Below are 13,786 nucleotides of genomic sequence, written 5' to 3' on the forward strand. Positions count from 1 at the left end.
AATCCCATGGGGTTTCCCGTAGAATTGATGGTTATACCTGAATCCCACTGATTCGGTAGGTTGGACCCAGAGAGTCTTTTCTTTTTATTTCAAAAATAAACTTTATTCATAAAAGTATTTGGATCTCTTTACAATTGGTCATGCCATTCATGTGCACACATTACATTTCTTTACATACAGACATCGAAATATATTTTTTCCTACATACAAGTTTGTACATTTACTATCCAGTTCTTCTGCTGAGGCATCACCAGAGCCCAAGTAACTGGTGGGCCCCTGTTCTTCTTAGGTAGGCAGATGCTACACAGTGGTCTTTCCCCACCGTGCCTTGGCGGCAGCTGCCCCATGCTTCAGCACGTAGTCCTGGACCTTGGAATGTGCCAGTCTGCAACACTCAGTCGGGGTCAACTCCTTCAGCTGGAAGATCAACAGGTTGTGGACCCCCCAGAGAGCCTCCTTCACTGAGTTGATGATTCTCCAGGCACAGTTGATGTTCATCTCAGTGTGCGTCCCGGGGGACAGACCATAGAGCACAGAGTAGGTCCCATTGACACACACCACAGTGCTTGGTGGGTCATATCACAGGGATCCTGGGTACATCCTTCCCCCTTGTGTTTGCTATACCTTTCCATGCAGTCATTATAAACCTCATACACAACACATAATAAACAATCCAGAAGGCCACAATACTGTCTTGGGATAGCCGCTTCGGTGTACTTCCTAAACAGAGAACAAAAGTAATTTCTATAAATATCCTCATCTACGACCTGACTCCTGTTCTACACAGCTTCAAAAAATTCAAATCATCCAATTGTCATCCATTCCTGCCCCACTCCCCTTCTGCGCAGGGTAGAATAAGCTGGCCCCATGTGTAGGATGTGCTGAGGACGCTGGGTTATGCCCCCCACGTGTAAATGGATATTTCCCAGAGACAAAACCTGGTCCTCATTGGCTACCACATGGCAGCTTGTTCACTGTGTCACTGGAGAGCTTTAAAGCTATTTCCTTTACGGGGTTGGCCCTGTCACCCTCACTGTAAACACCACAGACTGTTTCCAGCTCCAACTGTTGTTGCCAGGATGGTACCCTGAGTGTTGGCCCACTTTCCCAGTCTTCCCGTTGCCAGGTAGGAAAATATGGTACCCAGCATCCTGAATGAAATAGTTGGTTTGGCCACAGTTAGAGCACAGATTGGGTTTGGGGTTCATTTGTGGGCGTTCACTCCTTCTGTGGCAGGGGTATGCATAATAGGGGGAGGCTGTCTGGGCTCCTTGTTGTATACTTGCCCCCCTTTGCCCCTCCAGGTTGAAGTGGGGGATGTTAGAAGTCCAATCTGCTAAACTCCCTTTCCCATAGAGCAATTAATTTACAGACAAACCCAAGGCTCAATACAGGAAGTGACAATGTGGTTGAATCCCAGACATGTGTCCTTCCCTCTTTCTCATACCTTGGAGATAAGGGATCAGATCCAATTTCTCATTGCTAAGAGAAGTGAAGGTCATGACCCCAGAAACGCAAACAAATTGGAACCAGAGTATCGGGTGAAGGTGATGGGGTGTTCCCATTGTTGTTGTCTGCAGTTATTGTTACAATGCGGGGTAAACTCGCCTGCTAAATTTAAAACTAGCAACACAGAAAAGATTTATCCCATGCAGCAGTCTGTAAAAATTTGAATGCTTTGACTTTCCAAAGTGTAACATCTCACATTTATCTGTATTGAATTGCATTTGCCAATCCTCAGACAACTTTCTTGAATTTTTTGATTATCTTCCTCGCTATCAACGATACCTCCTAATTTTGTATCATCTGCAAGCTTACTCATCATGCCTTGTACATTCACATTTATGTAAGTAACAAATAACAAAGGTCTCAGCACCAACCCCTGTGACTCACCACTAGCCACAGGCCACCAGCCCGAGAAACAACCTTCAACAATTACCCTCTGCTTGCTAACATTGGGTCAATTTTGAATCCAATTAGCTCGACCTCCCTGTATGCCATGTGACCTAACATTCACAACTAGCCTGCCATGTGGGACCTTGTCAAAGGCCTTACTAAACTCCATATATAGAACATCCACTGGCTTACCCTCATCTATCCTCTTGGTGGTCAACTTAAACTTGGAACTTTGCAATGGCCAGGAATCGAACCCAGATCAACAGCTTGGAAAGCAGCTATGCTCAAAATACTATACCAACATTGCTCATTGATAGACCTCTGAGCGTTCATTGATGAAACAGGTGAAGATGGTTAGACCTAGAATGTTTCCTGAGGGGTTCTTGCAGAGATATCCTGAAGGTTAAATTGCTGACCTGAACAATAACAACCGTCTTCCTTCTTGCAAGTTATTGCTGCCACCAGCAGAAAGGTTTCCCTGGATTCTCATTGACAGTGGTTTTCCTTGGCCTCCTAGCGTCACACTCGGTCAAATGGTGCCTTGATGTTAAGGGGAGTTTCTCTCCCTCCTCCTCTGGAGTCCAACTTCTTTGGACCAAGGCTGTATTCAATGGCCCTTGTGGCATCCAAGCTGGCCATCAGTAAGCAGGTTATTGTTGACCAGCTATTGCTTGATAGCCATGTTAATGACACCATGTTCGAGAATACAGATGACAGTTAATTGACAACATCAGAAATGCCCTCATATCTCTGTGTAAATCTTTTTCACTTTCTCGGTCCATGCCAGTGCTGTTGCTCCATCAGAACACTTTGGCTTAGCAGGCGACAAGTTTTCGATATTTAAGTTGTCAGGTTCCATTACCTTTTCAGTATCCAGTGCCTCCTGTAATTCCTTAATATCAGGGAGAATGAGTTGAATTGGCTGGAGACTGGGATCTGTGAACATGGGGACCTCAGCAGGAGACTGAAATGGATCAGGGTCTGGTATGTTTGGTTGAAGATTGTTGAAAATGCTTCAACTTTATCTTTTGCACCGATGTCCTGGACTCTCCATAATTGAGGGTTTAGTTGTTGGAGAGCAGCCCTGTCACCCAGTGGTTTAATTGTCCATAATTTTTTATGACTAAATGTGCCAGAGTGTAGATCTGCAGACCTTAGATGTGATGCAAAAACAGAAATTACTGGTGGAACCCAGCAGGCCTAGCAGCATCAGTGGGGAGAAAGCAGAGTCTCATTGGTTGTGTGATCGCTTAGCTCTGTCTGTCACTTGTTGCAGACAAAAGTCGTCTTGTTTTGTAGCTTCATCAGTTTGGAACCTCATATATTGGTTTTCAGTGCTGCTGTTTGTATGTGCTGTTGCACCCTTCATCGAACCAGTCTGAAGGCTTCCTATTCATATACTCACCCAGATGCCTTTTCAATGTTGTAATTGTACCAGCTTCCACCATAGAGCCATAGGGACATACAGAATGGAAACAGACCCTTCGTTGCATCCAGTCCAAGCTGAATGTAATCCCAAACTAAACTGGTCCTACTACTGACCCATATCTCTGCAAACCCATCATTTTCATGTATCCATCAACCTCTGCATGATGGAATTGCCCCTCAGGTCGTTTTGGAATCTTTCCCCTCTCACTTTAAACCCATGCCTCTGTTACCCTGGAGAAGACCTTGGCGATTTACCCTATCCATGACCCTCATGACTTTCTGAACCACTACAAATTCTTCCCTCAGGCTCTGACGCCCCAGAGTTAAAAAAAAGGCCCCAGGCTATTCAATCTCTCCCTGTGATCCAACCCTCCAGTCAGATGTTGGGTAGATAGTCTATGATTGTCTGTGCAAGGTATAATTCTGATGCTACAGATGGCCCACTGAACTTCATGGACACCTCGTCATGAGTTGGTTAATCTGTTTGAAGTCTGCCTCATCCAGCACAGAGATACTTAAAACTGTTCAGAAAAGATTTATAAAGATGATGCCAGGGTTGGAGGATTTGAGCTATAGGGAGAGGCAGAATAGACTGAGGCTGTTTTCCTGGAGATTTGGATGCTGAGGGGTGTCTTTATAGAGGTTTATAAAATCATCAGGTGCCTGGGTATGGTAAATAGACAAAGTCTTTTCCCCAGTGGGGGAATCTAGAACTAGATGGCATAGGTTTAGGGTGAGAGGGGAAAGATATGAAAGGGACCTAAGAGGGTGGTACTTATATCGAATAAGCTGGCAGAGGAAGTGTTGGAGGCTGCTACAATTGCAAAATTTAAAAGCCATCTGGATGGGTATATGAATAGTAAGAGTTTGGAGGGATATGGACCAGTTGCTGGAAAGTTAGACTACATTAGTTAAGGATTTTGTGTTGGTATGGACGAGTTGGTCCAAAGAGTCTGTTTCCTTGCGTCCATCTCTGTGGCTCCATGATATGATATGACTCACATGATGCAATGCCTATTAAATGGCAGATTAGTGACAATGCCTTTTGGAATGTCCCAGCTCAGTCAGCAGAGCCTGTCTTGATGATGGACACAGGCCTCCCATACAGAGTCCACTCTCTTTCCTTGCGATCTTCAATGTTGTGTTCAAACAGGGAAATTTGAGGGATGTGGTAATTGATAATCAGCAGAATGTTTAACCTGATGCCATGAGGCTTTATGGGGACAGGGATCAATGCTGAGCACTCCCAGGGTACCCTCACCCCATCCTTGACTGTATCACATAGGGCAGTTACCTCTGCTGGGTCTGTCCTGCCAGTGGGACAGGACCTGCCCTGAGATGATCATAGTGTTGTCTGGAAAGTGGGATTCCGTGATTAGATTACTTCCAGTGTGGAATAGATGAGATTATTTACAGTTTGGCTTAACAGGTCCACACCAACCCGCTGAAGCACAACCTACCCAGATGCATTCCCCTACATTTACCTCTTCACCTCACACTACGGGCAATCCTGCACTTTTTTTGGATTGTGGGAGGAACCCGGAGCACCATGGAGTAAACCCATGCAGACATGGGGAGAATGTGCAAACTCCACACAGAGAGTCACCTGAAGCGGGAACTGAACCCGGGTCTCTGGCACTGTGAGGCAGCCGTGCTAACCACTGAGCCACCGTGCTGCCCATGAGCATGGGCTATTTTTGATTGTTGCTGGATTCGTCTGTGAGAAATATACTGCAGGCCAGGTTTAAGTCTTGTACAAAAAAGAGTGAACCCCACTTTATTTCTTGTAGTCTTAACAACAAACCAAACTATTTTTTTTTGAGTTGAAGATTATTCACCTCAATAATCAGAATGCACACCTAATTATTGCTAAATTTAGTAACTGTAGTAACCAGCTGATTATTGCTCAGTTAACTAACTGCACTAAACAGATGATTCATGTTCCGCTGAATGAACACATGACCTTTGCAACACCATATGCATTAAAATATGATTGAAAAGGCCGGAAATAAATAAAGTCTTGCTGGACCACACTGGCACCTCCAGTAAAGAGGGACTAGCTCCAAAATATCTCCAAACTGGATCCGGACAGTTATTCAAACATTGCCTCACAACAGACAATTTAGACTCCTCCTTCAACAAGGGGGAAGTGCATGGAACAGATTGGCCAATGGCTGAGCACAAGTCTCAGTGCAATTTTCACCATTTTTCAAATGAGCTGCCAATGACCATGTCTCATAAGTTTGTCCATGTTGATGACATCTAATCATTAGATGTCATCAACATCATAAGCTTCATAATTCTACACTTTGGAGCAGATCCTTTTTGAAGGTCTTAGAAAAGTGATGGGTTACATGGCATCTTGCATTGAATCCCTCATCAACAACATCCAGTGCATGTCAGCTCCACAATCCCAGTGTCCAAACAGGATCGTGCATCTACGTTGATGACCAGCATGTTCCCAACTAACATCATTCTGTGTGACTCACACTTGAAATTTTTTGAAGGTGTTTTTGATATTGTATTGTTCATTAACAGCAAAGTGTCACTATTGAAGACCACAAATCCTTTGATCATAGCCACTTGATTGTCCAATAAGTGAATCCACCATTTGTTTCGTTCAATTTTAACACTGATATCTAATGGAAACATAGCATTCAATGATGAGTATGGTTATTAGATGTTGATGACATCTAATGATGACATTAGATGTCATCAACATGGACAAACTTATGAGACATGGTCATTATTACTTAGCGCAAGCACTTTGAAAATATCCAATTATTTTTCCCTTGAATACAAATATTCCACAACCTAATTATTTTCATGACAATAATTTAGCTAATTTTCCAAATATTCCAGATTATAGGACATATTAAATTGATTCTGTCTATCTCACACGCGAGTAATCGGGGTATGAATCTCAGTGTCCGAGTGATGCTATGTACGTAGGCCATGCCTCTGAAAGACTGACAGATTGTTCCAAACAGCATATCACTTCATCTCTTCACAACAAGCAAGGTACTGCCTGCACCCACCCAGCTTACACTCACAAAACCTCAAACCCAGTGTCCACCATTAGTCATGATTGAGCAACATTTTTAATGAATTCTAATCCATTCATGGGCATCACTGGCTGGGCCAGCATTTATTGCTCATCTCTCGTGGCTGTTGAAAATGTATTGGTGAACTGCTTTCTTGAAGTGTAGTTGTCTGTGTGCCGTATACAGACAAGGATGATAAGTTGGATTCATGTCAAGAATGACTCTCTGCCATAGTTTAGTCCTTCACTGGGGATTCCATCTGTGCCGGTGGCATTGAAGTTGTTCTGTTGTTGGAGGTGTTTTGCCCTCAGGGTGGGTTGGAGGTTTGCTGAGATGACAGTGTTGTGGGTTGTGTCAGGAAGAGGCCCTCGAAGTGCTCTCTCTAGTGAGTGCTGACTGCCTCTTGGTCTTTGATGAGGGAGTTTCTGTGTTTGGCTCAGTGGGGTCACTCCCGGGGTATTCGAGTTGTAGATGGCTTTGATTGCGCTGAAGAAGCCGCACACTTTGTGGCTGTCAGTGAGTCACTGACTCTCCTGCTGACTCTCTCCACCCACCATCTATTCTTTAGGTCACGGGCTTCTTTGTTACTCCTCAGCCTGCAGTTGTGTCTCCGCTTGTTTCCTTCAGCTGGAATTATGGTGGAGCTGCCGGTTTAGGAATACCTCATGTTTGCGGTCTTGGAGATCTTGGATCTCCTGCTTATTCTGACTGAGCCAGTCCTGGGTTTTCTTGGTCAAGAGGCTGAGGGTCTCCACACAGCTGCTGACTGGGGAGGGGTTTAGGGTGGACCAGATGCTGTGGGCACTCTGTGACTCAGGTATCTTGGTCATCATCAGGTCGGCTGTGAGGCACTGCCTGAGAAACACTTCCTTCATTGGGATAGTGATAGTTTGAGGCTGGTGGAGAATGAGTCTTTTGTATCCTCCATTGTGTCTAGGTTCAGGGCAGAGGCACTGACGGCTGTGATGCATTGCTTCTGGATCAGGGTGGGTCAGAGGGTCATGAGGAGCTCATTTACCCCACAGGGGATTTGTTGGGATGTCTGACTAGTTTGTTTTATAGCGAAACTGATCCCCTAGAGACAGTATTCTGCACTCGCTTTTCCCGAAGAAGATGTAACCGCCATATTGTTCTTTAAATTGCCTTTCTCCTGCCGGTCATAACCTGCTCACGGCGGTGATGTCAATGTTCTAATGCTGGACGATGGCAGCAGTGTATCATTCAGGTCTATAGTTTTTGGTGTTATCCATCAGGTTCCTGATGTTCCAGCTCCCAGATTCATTTGAGGTTGGAGCAGGGGTTGCCTGTTTGTGGATTCCTTCCATGGAGTGGTCACTGCATGGTCCCAATGGAGGGAAGTTTGGAGCCAATGGCAGAGAAAATCTGAGAGAACTGAAGACCAGGCTCTGTTTTAGGACCCTGTTGTGCTTGTTGGAACAGGGACTAGACAGAGAGTGGTCCTGTTATCTCCAATTAATGCAGGGACAAGATGATGAAACTGAGCAGCTGAGTTTTCCTGTTTCTGAAATACTCGCTTCTGAGTTCAGGGCGCAATTTTGAGGAACTCCTGAAGTGAAATCCTGGAGATCAGACAGCTGAGCTCCAACAAGATACCAATTTATATGGGTCTGAAGTCACATTTTTGCTGAGACCACTTAAGCAGAACTATTTTCTTTCCCTGAAGAACTTCAGTGAAAGAGACATATTTTTATGAAAATTCACAATGGTTTCATGGTCAACATTAGAGGCATAATTCCATATAATTTTAAAATTGTCGTTCTGACACCTGTCATGGTTGGATTTTACCCAGGTCCAGGATAATAGTTTGGATTTGTTTGAGTATGAGTCAATTTGATGGCTGACTCCCTGGCTAATTTTGGAAAAGCAAATCACAGGAGGACTTATACACTTAATGGGAAGGTCCAAAAGAGAGACCGTGGAGTGTAGGTTCATAGCTCCTTGAAAGTTGAGTCACAGGTAGATAGGATAGTGAAGAAGGTATTTGTTATGCTTTCCTTTATTGGTCAGAGTATTGAGTATAGGAGTTGGGAGGTCATGTTGCGGCTGTACAGGACATTGACTAGGTCACTGTTGGAATATTGTATGCAATTCTGGTCTTCGGAAGGATGTCATGAAACTTGAAAGGGTTCACAAAAGATTTACAAGGAAGCTGCCACGGTTGAAGGATTTGAGCTACAGGGAGAGGTTGAATCGCCTGGGGCTGTTTTCCCTAGAGTGTTGGAGGCTGAGGGATGACGTTACAGATTAAAAAAAAATCAAATGTGGGACTTGGGCATCGTTGGCTGGCCAGCGTTGATAACCCATCCCTATTTGCCCTTGAGAAGATAGTGGTGAGCTGCCTTCTTGAATCGCTGCAGTCCCCTTGCTGTGGGCTGATCCACAATGCTGGGAGGGAGGGAATTCCTGGATTTTCACCCAATGTCTGTGATGGAATGGCGGTATATTTCCAAGTCAGGATGCTGAGCGGCTTGGAGGGGAACCTGCAGGTTCCCAAGTACCTGCTGCCATTGTCCTTCTATGCGGAGGAGGTCGTGGGTTTGGAAGATGCTGTTAAAAATCTTTGTGAATTTCTGCAGTGTATGTTGTAGATAGTACACAGTGCTGCTAATGAGCTCCAGTGGTGGAGGGATTGAATGTTTCTGGATGTGGTGCCAATCAAGCCAGTTGGTTTGTCTTTGATGGTGTTGAGCTTCTTGAGTGTTTTTGGAGATGCACCCATCCAGACAAGTGGAGAGTATACCATCACACTCCTGACTTGTGCCTTGTCGATGGTGGATGGACTTTGGGGTGTCAGGAGGCGAGTTATTCGCCGCAGTATCCTGAGTCTCTGACCTGCTCTTGTAGCCAGTGTGTTTATGTGGTGAGTCCAGCTGAGTTTCTGGCCAATGATAACCCCAAGGGGAATTCAGTGATGGTCATGCCATTGAATATCAAGAGGTGATGGTTAGAGTGACTCTTATTTGTGATGGTCATTGTCTGGCATTTGTGTGGCATGAATGTTAGTTGCCGCTTATAGGCCCAAAGCTGGATATTGTCCAAATCTTGTTGCTGTTGAGCACGGGCTTCTTCAGTATCTGTGGTTGCGAATAGTGCTGAATGCTGTGCAATCATCAGCGAACATTCCCACTTTTGACATAATGGCAGGGGGGAGGTCATTGATGAAGCAGCTGAAGATTGTTGGGCCTCATGAGGGACTCCTTGGTGAGTGCTGAGGGACTCCTGCAGAGATGTCCTGGAGATGAGATGATTGACCCTCACCAACCACAACCATCTTCCTTTGTGCCAGGTATGACTCTAACCAGTGGAGTGTTTGCCGCCTGATACCCAGTGATTCCATTTTTGCTAGGGCTTCTTGATGCCACACTTGGTCAAATGCAGCTTTGATGTCAAGAGCTGTCATTCCCACCTCACCTCTCGAATCAGCTCTTTTGTCCATGTTTGAACTAAGGCTGTAATGCGACCAGGAGCTGATCGACCCTGGTGAAACCCAAACTGGGCATCACTGGGTGAGCAGGTGCTGCTTGATAGCACTGTTGATGGCCCCTTTCATTACTTTGCTCATGGAGCTGTCATCAACAGTGGGAAACCTGATGAAAGTCATAATAACATTGAGAAAAATAGATTATTACGAGACAGTCAACATGAATTTGTCAAGGGAAGGTCATGACTCACAATTGTAATTGAGTTCTTTGTTGAGGTGGGACACAGGCAGTGGATGAGGGTTGTGCTGTGGATGTTGTATTTTCCACAATAAAGACTGATGTAAAATAACTGTTGAGCTGCCATTTTCCATCACTGTCTCTGCAGACTGGGAAAGAGGGTTGACTTGGTAGAGTTTTACTTAGTGGGACAATCTGGAACAATTAGATATAGTTTAGGATAAGGGGGTGGCAGATTTAAGGAGAAATACCTTCCCACAGGGATCATGAAGCTGTGGAATTCACTCCCCTATAATGCAGTGGACGTCAGGACACTACGTACAGTTAAGGAGGAGATGAACAGATTTTTAATGGGTAATAGGTTGGAGGGTGACAGAGATCAGGCAGGACAGTGGAGTTGAGACCAAAATGAGAACAGCCGTATTGAAAGCAGAGCAGGCTCGAGGGGCTGAATGGCCTCCTTCTGCCCCTAATGCTTATGGTTTCATGGTGACTTCACAGAAACATCAAATAACGCTGCTTCCTCTCTCCACAGATGCTGCCAGACCTGCTGAGTTTCTCCAGCATTATCTGTTTTTGTTTGTGTATTAATTTGAGGTGTTACATTTGATTGTGATATTGTAGTGAGATGTGAGTTTAATTTCTTTTGGAAATGGTGGTCCCATTAACCAGCATTTGAACCATATCTCTCTAAAACCTTCCTATTCATATACACGCCCAGATGCCTCTTCAACATTGTAATTGTACCAGCCACCAGTACTTCCTCTGGCAGCTCATTCCATAGATACAGCACACTCTGCATGAAAATGTCACCCATTTGATCACATCTAAATCTTTCCCCTCTCACCTGAAACGGATGTCATCTAGTTTTGGACTCCAGTACCTTGAGAAAAAGATATTGTCTATTTCCCTCATCTATGTCCCTCATGATTTGAAAAACCTTCATTAGGTAACCCCTCAGACTCTGACACTCCAGGGAAAATAGCCCCGGCCTATTCAGCCTCTTCCATTAGCTCAAACCTTCCAAACCTGGCAACATCTTTGTAAATCTTTTCTTATACCCAAGTTTCACAACATTTTTCCTATAGGCAGGGAGTCCAGAACTGAATGCAGTATTTATAAGTGACCTAATTAGTGTCCTTTACAGCCACAACATGACATCTCAACACCTGTACTCAATGCACTGACTAATAAAGGTAAGTGTATCAATCACTTTCTTCATGGTCCTGTTTACCCGCAACTCCACTTCCAAGGAACTAAGAACCTGCACTCCAAGGTGCCTTTGTTTGGCAATCACATCTTACCATTAAATGTGTAAGCCCTGCCCTGATTTGCCTCACCAAAATTCAGCATCTCACATTTATCTAAGTTAAACTCCATCTACCACCACTTGGCCCATTGGCCCATCTGATCAAGGTCCCATTGTGTTGTGAGGTAATCATCTTCACTGTCCACACCAGTGTAGTGTCATCTGCAAACCTACTCAGCATACCTCCTATAATCACATCTATGTCCATAATATAAATGATGGACATCAGTGGACCCAGCACCAATCCTTGCAGTTCGCCTCTGGTCACAGGTCGCCAGTTTAAAAAGCAATCGTCAACCTCCACCTTCTGTCTCCTAATTTCAAGTCAATTTTGTATTTAAATGACTAACTTTCCATGGATTCCACATGATCAAAACTTCCTAACTGTGATAATAAGATTTCTGAACTGTTCACTGGATAAATAATGTAAATTTTAAAAATTTACATGATGTGGTGAAATGTGATTCATGGAAGTAGGAAGTATAGATAAAAATCTGAATGCTTCTGTTTAAAATGGTGAGAAATTATAAAACATTACCGTCCTTTGGGAATGAGAGGGCTCTGTACACTATGATCAGAAAGTTAATGTAATGGTGCAGCCAACAAGGAGGACAAATGATATGCTCCCAGTTATTGCCAAGCGATTGGAATAGGACAGTGAGGAAGAGTATCCAGGGGTTTGGATGTGAAAATAGATCACACGCACACACAGACGGAAGTCCAGAGATGTTGGGTAAATATGACATTGCTATTCTTGATGTTCATTGTTTCCTGGTGTTGAGGCACAATGGTGAAGTATGTAGATGATAGTGAAAAGAGAAGCTGAGAGATGTTAGCAGGATAGTGTTTAATGTCAGAAAGATATTGGTATTTTGGTGGGGTAGATGGATGGATGACAGATGAAGTCCAATGTGGAGAAATTTGAGGTGATAGATTTCGGGTAGAAGAATAGTCAATAGAAAATTCGGCTCCAAATCAAAAAGGGGTTTACAGGAGCAGAGTTTACATGGATTTATGAAATCTATGTTGGCAGGACAGGCTGAGAGAACATCTCATAAAGAACACAGTCTCCTGGTCCTTGTTCACAGTGACTGAGACTGTGAGAGCAATGAGGTGATGTTGTGTTTGTAGAATGCAACAGTTCAGTTTCAGCTGGAGCATTGTTTCCCATTCTGGAAACCACACGATCGGAAGGATTGTGGAGACAATAGAGACAAGGTCAAACAGCTTTACAAGAAAGTCCCTGGGGATGATCATGCTCAGTTTGCATCATCACTTGGAGGAATTGGAGCCTGTTTCTGAGGAAGAGGCGGCTGAGGAATTGCAAAATCTGTGCCCACACCTCCCCACCTCACATCCGTCCAAGGCCCTACAGGATCCTTCCACATCCATCAAAGTTTCACTTGCACTTCCACATAAGTCATTTATTGACTTATTGTATCCATTCCTCCCGATACGGTCTTCTCTACATTGGGGAGACTGGATGCCTTCTCGCAGAGCACTTTAGGGAACATCTCCGGGACACCTGCACCAATCTACCCCACCGCCCCATGTCCAAACATTTCAATCCCCCTCCCACTCTGCCAAGGACATGCAGGTCCTGGGCCTCCTCCATCGGCACTCCCTCACCATCCGATGTCTGGCGGATGAACCCTTCATCTTCCGCCTCAGGACTCTTCAACCCCATTGCATCAATGTGGATTTCACCAGCTTCCTCTTTTCTCCTCCCCCACCTTACCCCAGTTCCAACCTTCCAGCTAAGCATCATCCTCATGACCTGTCCTACCTGCCAATGTTCCATCACACCTACCTGCTCCACCCTCCTCTCCGACCTTCATCCCCACCCCATTCACCTACTGTACTCTTAGCTATGTTCTTCCCAGCCCCACCCCTCTCATGATGAAGAGCCCGAAACGTCGATTTTCCTGCTCCTTGGATGCTGTCTGACCGGCTGTGCTTTTCCAGCACCATTCTGATCTTGACAATAACACCAGTATTGCTTCTCAGCCTTTTGGCTAAGATCATGTGTAGTTCGGTTCTTGTCAGTTTTAATATCTGGTATACTGTATACTTGAGGTCGGGTCTGAATATTAATCTGATTTTTGCAGGAAGGAGGGCTAGGAGCTTGTTCCATCAACTTCATGCATCGTCCTGGTATTGCAATGCGTCTGGGAATAGTGCACACTCATTAAAGAGTCCGAAAAACAGCTTTATTTGCTGACTGTGGTGCGTGTTTGCTTTATTTCTCGACTTCCGAGTCTGTGTATAAGAAAGCGTACAGACAGCTTTTTGATCAAGTCCGACTCACTTTCGTGCAAATCTCCTCGGTCCAAGTTGGTATTCACCCGTGGAGAAAGTGAGTACTGCAGATGCTGGAGATCAGAGCTGAAAAATGTGTTGCTGGAAAAGCGCAACAGGTCAGGCAGCAT

The 13,786-nt window shown here is 44.7% G+C and overlaps 1 non-coding gene across 1 annotated transcript; it reads left to right on the forward strand.

Moving 5' to 3' along the window:
• The first annotated feature begins 13,352 nt into the window (after window positions 1-13,352).
• On the forward strand, window positions 13,353-13,545 carry LOC122560939. Its single transcript, XR_006314855.1, has one exon. It is a non-coding gene; the product is annotated as a U2 spliceosomal RNA (small nuclear RNA).
• Window positions 13,546-13,786: the final 241 nt, after the last annotated feature.

The sequence above is a fragment of the Chiloscyllium plagiosum genome, chromosome 21, assembly GCF_004010195.1.
Source record: "Chiloscyllium plagiosum isolate BGI_BamShark_2017 chromosome 21, ASM401019v2, whole genome shotgun sequence".
NCBI lineage: Eukaryota > Metazoa > Chordata > Chondrichthyes > Orectolobiformes > Hemiscylliidae > Chiloscyllium > Chiloscyllium plagiosum.